Source organism: Jaculus jaculus, chromosome 7, assembly GCF_020740685.1.
Source record: "Jaculus jaculus isolate mJacJac1 chromosome 7, mJacJac1.mat.Y.cur, whole genome shotgun sequence".
NCBI lineage: Eukaryota > Metazoa > Chordata > Mammalia > Rodentia > Dipodidae > Jaculus > Jaculus jaculus.
The window spans coordinates 16,928,317-16,939,709 of record NC_059108.1 but is presented as its reverse complement, the minus strand read 5'-3'; the positions used below and the strand labels follow the sequence as shown (position 1 = coordinate 16,939,709).

Genomic DNA, 11,393 nt, shown 5'->3' with positions numbered 1-11,393 from the left:
CTTATGTGGGTACTGGGGAATTGAACCTGGATCTTTTGGCTTTGCAGGCAAGCACCTTTACCACTAAGCAATCTATCCAGCCCTGATTGTGAGTTTCAATACATGATTGGTAGGGTATTCAGCAGTGGACATGCTCACTAATGCAGAGCCGGCTATTTATTCAGGGGACCATGGTCAGTGACATATTTGACCCCACAGCCATGAGAGATGAGTGCTTCTCAGCTACCACGTCTTCAAATTCCTTGGCATTGAACCTGGTGAAGCCTTATTTCTTTGGGATGTGGGTCTTTTGGTGGCCAGGAAGGTTGAACTTGGCTCCACGCAGGGCCCCAATCCCATGCTCCTTGTTCTGCAGCTTGGTGCGGATGGACCAGATAACCTGGCCAATATGAGCCCTGGCCACTATGCACTGAGCTTTCCAAAGGCACCCCACATACTTGTCTGGTGCCTAGATTGGGAATAGCATAAGAAATATGGATATCCACCAGAAAACTGTCTCCGTGGTCCCTTAGGGCAACTGTACAAAGTAACAGGCTGCATCCACTACCAAGGAGGCTGCTTTCTATAGCCATTGCATACTAGGCCACCATGAGGAAAGTAACCTGGTTGGTTTAATTGGCTACAGACTGAGTGTAAAATTCTTTTTGAATATTTTTATTATTTATTTATTTTATGAGAGAGAGAGGAAGAGAGATAGAGAAACAGAGAGAGAGAGACAGAGAGAAAGTATGGGCACACCAGGACTTCTAGGCCCTGTGGACAGTCTCCAGATGCATGTGCCACTGTGTGCATCTGGATTTATGTGGATACTGGTGGACCAAACACAGGTCGACAGATTTTGTAAGCAAGTGCCTTTAACCACTGAGCAATCTTCTCAGCCCTGAAATGACTTACAAAATAAATTAGGACAGTAAACAGAACTTGTGTGGAAAATGATACTTAATTTATACTAAGGAAACGGTCTTAGCCTATTCTGTTTTGCAGTAGCAGAATTTCTGAGTCTTATTATTTATTTATTTATTTTTAAGGCAGGATCTTGCTATGTAGTCCAGGCTGGCCTTGAACTTGCAATCCTTCTACTTCAGCCTCTAGAATACTGGGATTATGGTACGTATGTGCAACCATGCCTGGCTGGACCCAGTAATTTCTAATGAATAGAAATTCATTGGCTTTGTATTGTGAAAACTGATATCAAGATGCCCCGTCTGGATTGACTCTGTTGTTGCAGAAGTCGAACATAGCAGAAAGGTAAGAAGGAATGAGAAGTCTGGGCTTCCCTTTATACCAGGATTAACCCTTCAGTGCCCCAAGCACTGTGTCAAGGCCTGTCTCCCATAATACTGTTAGCACAGCAAGTACATGAGGGAATACATACTGATGACAGAGCAGAATCCTCTGTTGTTATGTCGAGTCCTCAGTCACTCAGCCCACATGGATTCTGTGAAAAGTTGTGGGCTTGGTAGAGGACGTCATGGTGATTATTAGTTACAATTCCTGCACTGAGTTGAATCAAGTCCAAGAATGTCTAAAAAGCACATGCAGGGCTGGAGAGATGGCTTAGTGGTTAAGCACTTGCCTGTGAAGCCTAAGGACCCTGGTTTGAGGCTCGGTTCCCCAGGACCCACGTTAGCCAGATGCACAAGGGGGAAGCACACGTCTGGAGTTCATTTGCAGTGGCTGGGGGCCTTGGCGCGCCCATTCTCTTTCCCTTTCTGTATCTGCCTCTCTCTCTCTCTCTCTCTCTCTGTCACTCTCAAATAAATAAATAAATAAAAATAACAAAAAAATTTAAAAAGTACATGCAATGCAGTAAAATGTAGTATACAATAAGTTACTTAATCATTTGAATGAAGTAATGTTAAGAAATCCGTCAGGCAAATTCCCTAGTACTTACTTCTTAATTGAGCTTGGCCCCTAAAAAGTGTGTTTTCTTTGCTAAAGAAAATTCTATTTCATATCTTTGTTGGATGTATTGGGTGATCTTTTATGGCCTTTACTTAATCAGCCTTCCAAGAAAAGATGGTCCATGGACTAGGCAGTTCTTGTCTAGATGATGACATATGATGGTACCACACTGAGGATCTGTACACATGGAACAGGCACGCTCTGGTCTGTGTTTTGTTGTGAGGGCAGGGTCTCACGTCCGCCCAGGCTGACCTGGAACTCTATCTGTAGCCCATGTTGGCCTCAAAATCACAGCAGTCCTCTTGCTCAGCAAATAATCAGTTTTTCCCCACCATATTGTTACAGCTAATTATTTCTGAACCCAAATTATGAGAAGCTGTGTAGGATTCCTATGAGAACATGGTGGAAAAGTCGATGTTTAAATGGATTTACAGTGGCTTGTGCTTCTTTATGTGGTCACTCTGCTGTAATCTCAGATAAAATTTCTATTGTTATGGAAAACAATACGATCTATAGCAGGCTATCTATGGCCAATGTTTCGTACAACCTACTTGCTGTGTGGGCATGCCGACACCATCTTGCCTAGAAAATTTTCTTTCCTCGTAGGAAAAAAAAAGTGATTCTTTTACTTTCAAAACATTTTGTGCCTTTTTGGTTGGAGAGATGACTTAGCAGTTAAGGTGCTTGCCTGCAAAGCCTAAGGACCCAGATTTGATTCTCCAAGTCCCACATAAGCCAGATGCATATGATGGTGCATGCATCTGGAGTTTGCAGTGGCTAGAGGCCCTGGCACACCCATTCTCTCTCTTTTTCTCTGTCTCTAATAAATAAAAATAAATCTTAAAAAACTGTGCTTTTTTTGGGCTGGAGAGATGGCTTAGCGGTTAAGCACTTGCCTGTGAAGTCTAAGGACCCCAGTTCGAGGCTCGGTTCCCCAGGTCCCACGTTAGCCAGATGCACAAGGGGGCGCACACGTCTGGAGTTCGTTTGCAGAGGCTGGAAGCCCTGGCCCGCCCATTCTCTCTCTCCCTCTATCTGTCTTTCTCTCTGTGTCTGTCACTCTGAAATAAATAAATAAATAAATAAAAAAATTTAAAAAAAAAGTTGTGCTTTTTAAAGTTTTCTTTGGAACTGGTTATAATATTTGCATGTGGCTAACATACCATTATTTTGACACTTAGTAAAATGGTAAGCCAGGCTTGCTACAGAACTATTGCAATGGATACTAAGACTATCCCAGTAGGAGACAGAGGTCAAACTCAACTCCCAATGCAGTAAAGACAGGCAGGGATTTATTAGCTCATAAACAAAATGTTCACCGAGTGGAAACTACTCACAGAAGACATTAAGGGTAGGGGAAAGACTTGCTGAATCCGTGTAATAGATTTTTGCTGAAAGTAGGTCTTGGTGATCAGAGATCCCGGGTGAATCTCTCAAAACTGCCTTAGCAGTTTTCCTCCTAATATTTGGTAACGCAGGTCTAGCAAGTGTGGTAATTAAGGATACGACCTAGTCTGAAAGAGCTCAGAACAGTGTGACTCAAATTTGCTCAAGTACAAAGTCTCCATCACCTGGTTCTCTCATAATATGTAAAATAAAAAAAATGGGGGCCAGAGGGATAGATCAGTGGTTAAATGTGGTTGCTTGCAAAACCTGGTGGCCTGGGTTTAAATTCCTGGTACTATGTAAAGCAAGGTGTACAAAGTGGTGCATGTATCCAGAGTTTGATTGCAGTTGCAGGAGGCCCTGGAGTGCCTATTCTCATTCTCTCTCTCTTTGCTTTCAAATACATAATTTTTTTTTTTTTTTCGAGGAAAGGTCTCACTTGGAACTGACGTTTTAGCCCAGGATGGCTTCCAACTCATAACAGTTTTCTCTCATCCTCTGGAGTGCTGAAATTAAAGAAGTGAGCTGCCATGCCTAATGTAATTTTTATTAAAGATATATATTTGTTTTCTTATCTGTATGGAAGTATATTTTACTTTTCTTCTGTAAATTACCTTGTATTTTTTATGAGAGAGAATAAGAGAGAGAGAGAGAAAGAGAGAGAGGGAGAAAGGGAGAGAATTGGCATGCCAGGGCCTCCAGCCACTGCAATGGAACTCCAGATGCGTGTGCACTCTTGTGTGCATGTGTGACCTTGTACGCTTGTGTCATCTTGTGCCTCTAGCTTACGTGGGATCTGGAGAGTCGAACATGAGTCCTTAGGCTTTGCAGGCAAGTACCTTAACTTCTAAGTCATCTCTCCGGCTTTGTAAATTACCTTTTACCAAACACATCTAGGACATATATTGACTCAATTATTTTTCTAAAAAAATTTTATTTATTTATTTGCAAGGAGAGAGAGAAGAGAGAGAGAGAGAGAGAGAGAGAGAGAGAGAGAGAGAGAGAGAGAGAGAGAGAGAGAGAGAAGAGAGACAGAGAGGGTCTCCACCCACTGCAAAGAGACTCTAGATGCATGTGTCACTTTGTGAACCAGGATTTATATGGGTATTGGGGAATCAAACTCGGGTCATTAGGCTTTGCAGGCAAGTGCTTTAACTGCTTAGCCATCTCTCTAGCCCTAAGTTATCTTTCTAACAACCCTGAATTCTTAGTACTATGAAGAAGAATGGTTGTACAGTTATTATATCAAAATATTAAAATATCCAACAATATATCTTATAAACAATAAAGTAGCTAGGGTAGCATATAATTTTTCCATTGTGTGGCCATGAAACTTAATAAAATTAACTTTAGTTGAAGGAAGAAAATAAAAAGAGAAGGTGCTATGTGTAACCCATGTATGGAACTGACATTTATATAAAATGAACATCTGAGGAAACAGGCACTCTAAAATGTTGATTATGTTATTTCCACTTGGTAAGAAAATGAGTTACCATGGGAATAGTGAGCATATATAGTATTTCCCTTCTACATTAAAGCAGCTTCTAAAAGGAACACAGTTAGTGAACGTTTGTTTTTGACATGGTTTGAATGAGGAAATGAATCATAGAGAATATAGCAGTTTAGTTTAGAGTCATTGTATTAGCATAGCTATTTTAAAAATATTATTCATTTATTTTCAAGGAGAGAGAGAGAATGAATATGGTGCACCAGGGCTTCTTGCCACTGCTAACTCCAGATGCATATGACACTTTGTGCATCTGGCTTTATGGAGGTACTGGGGAATAGAACCTGGCCACCAGGCTTTGATAGCAAGCATCTTATGCTGGGCCATCTCTCCAGCCCCCACTTGTTTTTTGGAGGTAGGGTTTCACTCTAGTCCAGGCTGACCTGGAATTCACTATGTAGTCTCAGGGTGGCCTTGAACTCATGGTGATCCTCCTTCCTCTGCCTCCTGAGTGCTGGAATTAAAGGTATGTGCCACCACGCTGGCCACTTTTTTGATTTTTGAGGTAGAGTCTTGCTCTAGCCCAGGCTGACCTGAAATTCACTATGTATTCTCAGGCTGACCTTGAACTCACAATTATCCTCCTAGCTCTGCCTCCTAAGTGCTGGGATTAAATGTGTGTGCTACCACACCAGGCTTTAGTACAACTATTAAAGATTTTTTTTCTCATTTCATAATAAAATAATTTGAATAAGGTTGCTTTGTTTTAGGGATTTTTTTCCCCCCAACCTTTATACTATGTGGTATTAGTACTGAACTAGGGACATATTATATGAACAATCTTTTTATGTGGTGTGTGTGTGTGTGTGTGTGTGTGTGTGTGTGCTTGAGATAGGATTTTGCTATGTAGCCCAGGCTGAGTTTGAAGTTCAGATCCCTCTATTTCAGTTTCCCAAGTGCTGGGATTGTAGGGATAATTATGCGCCACCACACTTAATTTTATCTTCTTCTGAATGGAGGTGTTTCAGTCAGGTTTGCATTGCTGGTGGAAATCACCCAACTAAGAGCAGCTTGTGGGAAAAAAAAAAGAGGTTTATTTTGGTTTACAGGCTTGAGGGGAAGCTTCACGATGGCAGAGAAAATGATGGCATGAGCAGAGGGTGGACATCACCCCATGGCCAACATAAGGTGGACCACAGCAACAGGAGGATGTGCCAAACACTGGCATGGGGAAACTGGCTATAACACCCATAAGCCTGCCCCCAACAATACACTGTCTCCAGGAGGTGTTAATTCCCAAATCTCCATCAGCTGGGAGCCTAGCATTCAGAACACCTAAGTTTATGGGGGATACTTGAATCACATTCTGCCCATGGCCTCCATAAACTGATATCCATACATGATATATAATGCAATGCATTCATTCAACTTTAAAATTCCCCATTTAAAAAAAAAATCAATTCCAATGATGTTCATACATCCCCCTAGTCCAAGATCTTTTAAGTGAGCCATAATACCAAAAAGTAGCCTCAAAAAACCCATAATGGCACAGAATAACATTCACACTGCAAAAGATGGCATTGGGCATAGCAAAGAAAACTCAAGCAATACATGATTTATTTATTTATTTTTTTGGGAAAAAAAGCAAAAATAAATAAGCAATACATGATTTAAACAGAGCAAATACCAAACTCTGTAGCTCTGAGTCCAACAACTCTAGCCAGTGACAAGCCTCCAACTCTGATCATTCTAGCCAGCAACAAGTCTCTGGAGTTCCAATTCCACCCCTCCAGTGAGGCTACTCACAATCCTGGAAAACTTCATCGGGGCCAGCAGCTTTCCTTAGTAGCCATCTCATGGTCCCGGAATCTCCGCTGGGTCTTCAATGCAATCCAACTGTTCATCCTCATGGCTTCCTGGGGTCTCTATGCAAGCACCCAGCAAACTTGCTTCACACTGCCCATGGCAATTTCCAAAACACAAGACCATGTTGCAAACTAATGACCCTCTCTTTCCTGCATTTCTTATATTCCACAATACCAGGTAGGGTATCAATTTGTTAATCCAGGGGGGAATAAAGCAGACTTTGAAGAACAGGACAATTCTTGAATACTCAGACCCCTCCAAAGAGTCTGCATTCTTCCTGTTGCCCCAGTGCAGGTCAGCTGACCCAATCTCAAAGGTTGTAATCTCTCAATGTCAGCTGAATGGGCAGCAGTTCACACAGATTTTTCTTTCCATGCCATACCCCTCTGCTTACACCAGCTCATTTCTATGCAAAGCAACCCTGCACAACTTCTCAGGACACGGGCATAACAGCGAGCTTCTCACACAAACTGCTAGCCCAGTCCAAGCAAAGCTCTTTCTCACCCTCATAAGCCAAACCTCACAGTCCTTAGTTCTTCCTGCATTCAGGTGTTTCAACTCTGACCAGAATAGTCCATCAAGCTGTACTTACAGCAGTGCAAGGCATTTCTTAGGCCAATTCAAATTCTTCCATATTTCTCTTGAAAACCAGCTCCAAAAGGCTAAAGCCACATAGTCAGGTGTCTAGCAGCAAATGACACCACTTCTTGGTACAGGTTTGCATTGCTGGTAGAAATCATTTAACCAAGAGCAGCTTGTGGGAAAAATAGAGGTTTATTTTGGACTCAAGGGGGAAGCTCCATGATGGCAGGGAAAACAATGGCCTGAGCAGCGGGTGGATATCACCCCCTGGCCAACATAAGTTGGACAATAGTAACAGGAGAGTGTATCAAACACTAGCAAGGGGACACTGGCTATAACACCTATAAGCCTGCCCCCAACAATAACACTGCCTCTAGGAAGCATTAATTCCCAAATTTCTATCAGCTGGGAACCTAGCATTCTGAACACCTGTTTATGTGGGACACCTGAATTAAACCACCACAGTAGGGTTTAGAATATCAGGTTTTTGGGTGGCTTTCCACAATATGCTAGGTATGTTCACATAGGCTAATCTATTAAAAACTTTAAAAATATGCTATTTTTTTCTTTATTTATTTGAGAGAAAATAGGGCATGCCAGGGCCTCTAGCCACTGCAAACAAACTCGAGACACATGGAGTCACCTTGTGCATCTGGTTTATGTAGGTCCTGGGGAATCAAACCTGGCTTCTTTGGCTTTTGCAGACAAGTGCCTTAGCCACTAAGCCATCTCTCCAGCCATATTAAAAACATTTTTTAAAAACTTTTTTTGTTTATTTTTTATGTATTTATTTGAGAGAGAGAGAGAGAGAGAGAGAGAGAGAGAGAGAGAGAGAGAATGGGCACACCAGGGCCTCCAGCCACTGCAGATGAACTCCAGATGTGTGTGCCCTCTTATGCATCTGGCTTACGTGAGTCCTGGGGAATTGAACCTTGAACTTAGGCTTCACAGGCAAGCACTTAACTGCTAAGCCATCTCTCCAGCCCCCACCCCATATTAAAAATGTTTTGATGAAGATGTTGGTTCCTAATCTGAAGATGGAAAATGTGGGATAGAGAAAAGGAGATTGAGTTTCCTGAAAGTTTCCCAAACCCGGGATTCCTTGTTTCAAGGGCCCAGTTACTCATTGCTTATTTCCTCATGCCCTTTGGGCATGCGGGGTCATAGGTTTTGAAGACTGGCCTGGCTGAAGCCAGTTTCTGCCTCTTATGCTCCTTGGGCACATCTCCCCCTCCGCAGCTTTACTTTTCCATCTGTCAGCAGCACACGGCTGTACTCACTCTTCTACATCTCCTTTTTGTTAGGTCCAAAAGCCATCACTCATCTCAGCCGGGGAACATATTGATCTGGGGTAAGTAAGTAACTATTAATTTTATGGTTTTGGCTCTAATGTACCTTTGGGGATAAGGATGGATCGTTGAAAGCAGGGCTTCTCTGTTGTTCTGTAGCTCTGCAGAGGGCTGTTTAAATATTTACAAGTAAATGCAAAGCCTAGAGACCCATAGCGGAGTGGTGTGGTGGAAAGAGAAACTGCACTAGAAATCAGCATTAGACATCTAGTTCCAGCTCTGCCACCAGTGAGCTGTGGGACTTGGTAAATGTCAAAGGAAACCCAGAGGCTAAACTGGGGAAAAGAGATTGTAGCCAGGACGACTGCAGGAAGGGGAAAGAGAAGTCTGTAAGAACTGGGTTTATTGACAATACAGCATGGGCAAGTAATACCAGGTAGTGGGTGATGGGCAGACCATTACTAATAAGTACCTAGGAAAGGGGATTCCAGCTCAGTTGACCTCCTAGGATGCTGATGAAGGAAGACAGGCTGGCTGGACCTCCCCATGGGATGTTGGAGGAGAAGGATCCTGCTCAGCTATTGAAGGTGGTTGAGTATGGAAGATGGAGAGGGGTGCTTCTTGCTAAACTGATTTAGCAGAATTCGCTGTTAAAATTGTACCCTTTCCCCTTAAAATTTGTATTTATTTATTTATTTGAGAGAGGGAGAGAGATAAAAAAAAAAAGTCAGAGAGAGAGAGAGAGAGAGAGAGAGAGAGAGAGGGGGAATGGGCATGCCAGGGCCTCAGCCACTGCAAATGAACTCCAGACACATGCTCCACCTTGTGCATTTGGCTTATGTGGCCACCGGGGAATCAAACCTGGGTCCTTAGGCTCTGCAGGTAAGCACCTGTAAGTAGACAGCTTCAGGTTCACTGAGAAGAACTTCCAAACCAGGCACAGTTATGGAGGAAGGGATATTTAGTGAAGCTTTCAGATCCAGGGCAAGTTCCATAATGGTAGAAGAAACTGGGCTACTGGCCTGCCTTCACAGGTCCAAGTAGGGAGAGAGAAAGAGAGAGAGAGAGAGATTGAGAGAGAGAGAGAGAGAGAGAGAGAGAGAGAGAGAGAGAGAGAGAGAGAGAGGGGCCACAAGCCAAAGCCAACAGCTAACAGCCACACAGCATACTTGAGGAGCTCCAGGAGGAACTCACATGCTTTGCATATGTTTACACTGGAATCTCAAACTCACCACCAAACCTTAAGATCCACCCAGTGACACCTCCTCCAGCCGGATCGCTGCAGATCCAAAGTATCAACTAATAAAACACTGAATATATTGGAGGCCATCTATTCAAACGACCACAGTGCCTTAACTGCTAAGCCATCTCTCCAGCCCTAAAATTGCACTTTTTAAAGGAAGTGCATAGATATGTTTAGGAGAAAGTTTGGCAACCTGGACAAAGTTTCCTCAAAGAATTTTTGGCAGTGAACCACTGGCATTACTACCACAAATTAAAATGCTAGAAGATTCCTTTGATACATTTTTCTTTTCTTTTTTATTTATTTGAGAGAGAGAGAGAGAGAGAGAGAGAGGGAGAGAGAGAGGGAGAGAGGGAGAGAATTGGCACGCTAGGGCCTTCAGCTGCTGCAAATGATCTCCAGACACATATGCCATCTTGTGCATCTGGCTTATGTGGGCCCTGGGGAATGGAACCTTTGTCCTTAGGCTTTGCAGGCAAGTGCCTTAACCTCTAAGCCATCTCTCCAGCCCCTTTCTTTCCTTCTTTCTCTCTCTCTCTCTTTCTTTCCTTCTTAACTTTTTTGTTGACAACTTCCATACATACAATGAATCATAACCATAGTCCCTCCTACCACCCACCTTTTTTCCATTCTGAATTCTCCTTCCACTGAATCCTTCTTTCCAACAAGTCTCTCTTCTTTGATGTCATTATTTTTTTTCTCCTATCATGCAGGTCTTGTGTAGGTAGCATCAGCTGTGTGAGGCCATGAATGCCACAGCCTCTTTGTACGACATATTTCCTGATAAATTTTGAGGAGGCTCCAGATGCAAGAAGAGGAAAAGACATTAACCACATAAGCTAAAGTCTTTGCCATCCAATATTTTTCTAGCTTCTTATTAAGCACTTAATAAAAGGAATGAATACAGTTGGGCTTGCAAATGATGTTTACATAGTTGAGAATTAAGGGGAATGAAATAGTGTATACCTCCTAGGTGCATCTTGAATAGGTGACTTTGTAAAAAATAAAATCTATATATAAACTCTTTTGTTACAGGCAATATTGGTCCATGTGCTACACACCAATGGCATACATTTAATCTTTCAAGATCATCATTTAAATGGCAAAAGACCGGGAATAAAATTTGAATCAATTGATTATTTTTCAAAATATTGAATAAGTGATTTTTTATTTCTGTTTCATTTTTTTTCTGTCATAGACCTTGCCAGGGATACTGTCCCTGCTTTTGGCCTCATTTTTCCTTTCCATAGGTTGCCTTGACCCTGAATGCAAGTGTATTCCACCATGCGTCCACTAAATGGTCTTCAGTGGCTCCTCTCCACAGTGTCTGAAGTCCGCGCTGCCTCTCACATAGGCAGAAGACGGGGAATTGAGTCTGTTAGCTGTGCTTTATTCTGAGAGCCAGGAATATGACAAGACAGTGGTTAACATCCCAAAGATCTGTCTTATCTCATGTCTCAACATCTCACAGATCTGTCTTGTCTGATCTTTCTCTCGTTAACACTTTATAGGGAACCAGAGTAAATGCAACATTCATAGTTCAGTCTTATTCTTCCAGGCACGCTGGGTCTTCAAAGTTTACTCTTCTCCTGGCTAGGTGGCTTGGAGATGGTTCACATGCCTGTGTAGGAGGGGAGGAGTTTTCCCTTTCCTTATTATGGTTTTCCTGTGTAGC

General features: G+C 42.5%; 1 long non-coding RNA gene and 1 other non-coding gene across 2 annotated transcripts; one reads left to right on the top strand and one right to left on the bottom strand.

The window, feature by feature from the left end:
- Positions 1–490: 490 nt before the first annotated feature.
- Positions 491–625, bottom strand: LOC123462584. Its single transcript, XR_006638382.1, has one exon. It is a non-coding gene; the product is annotated as a small nucleolar RNA SNORA70 (small nucleolar RNA).
- A 7,772-nt stretch (positions 626–8,397) lies between these two features.
- Positions 8,398–10,867, top strand: LOC123462076. The gene is made up of 2 exons (XR_006638078.1): positions 8,398–8,537; positions 10,754–10,867. It is a non-coding gene; the product is annotated as an uncharacterized LOC123462076 (long non-coding RNA).
- The last annotated feature ends 526 nt before the right edge of the window (positions 10,868–11,393 follow it).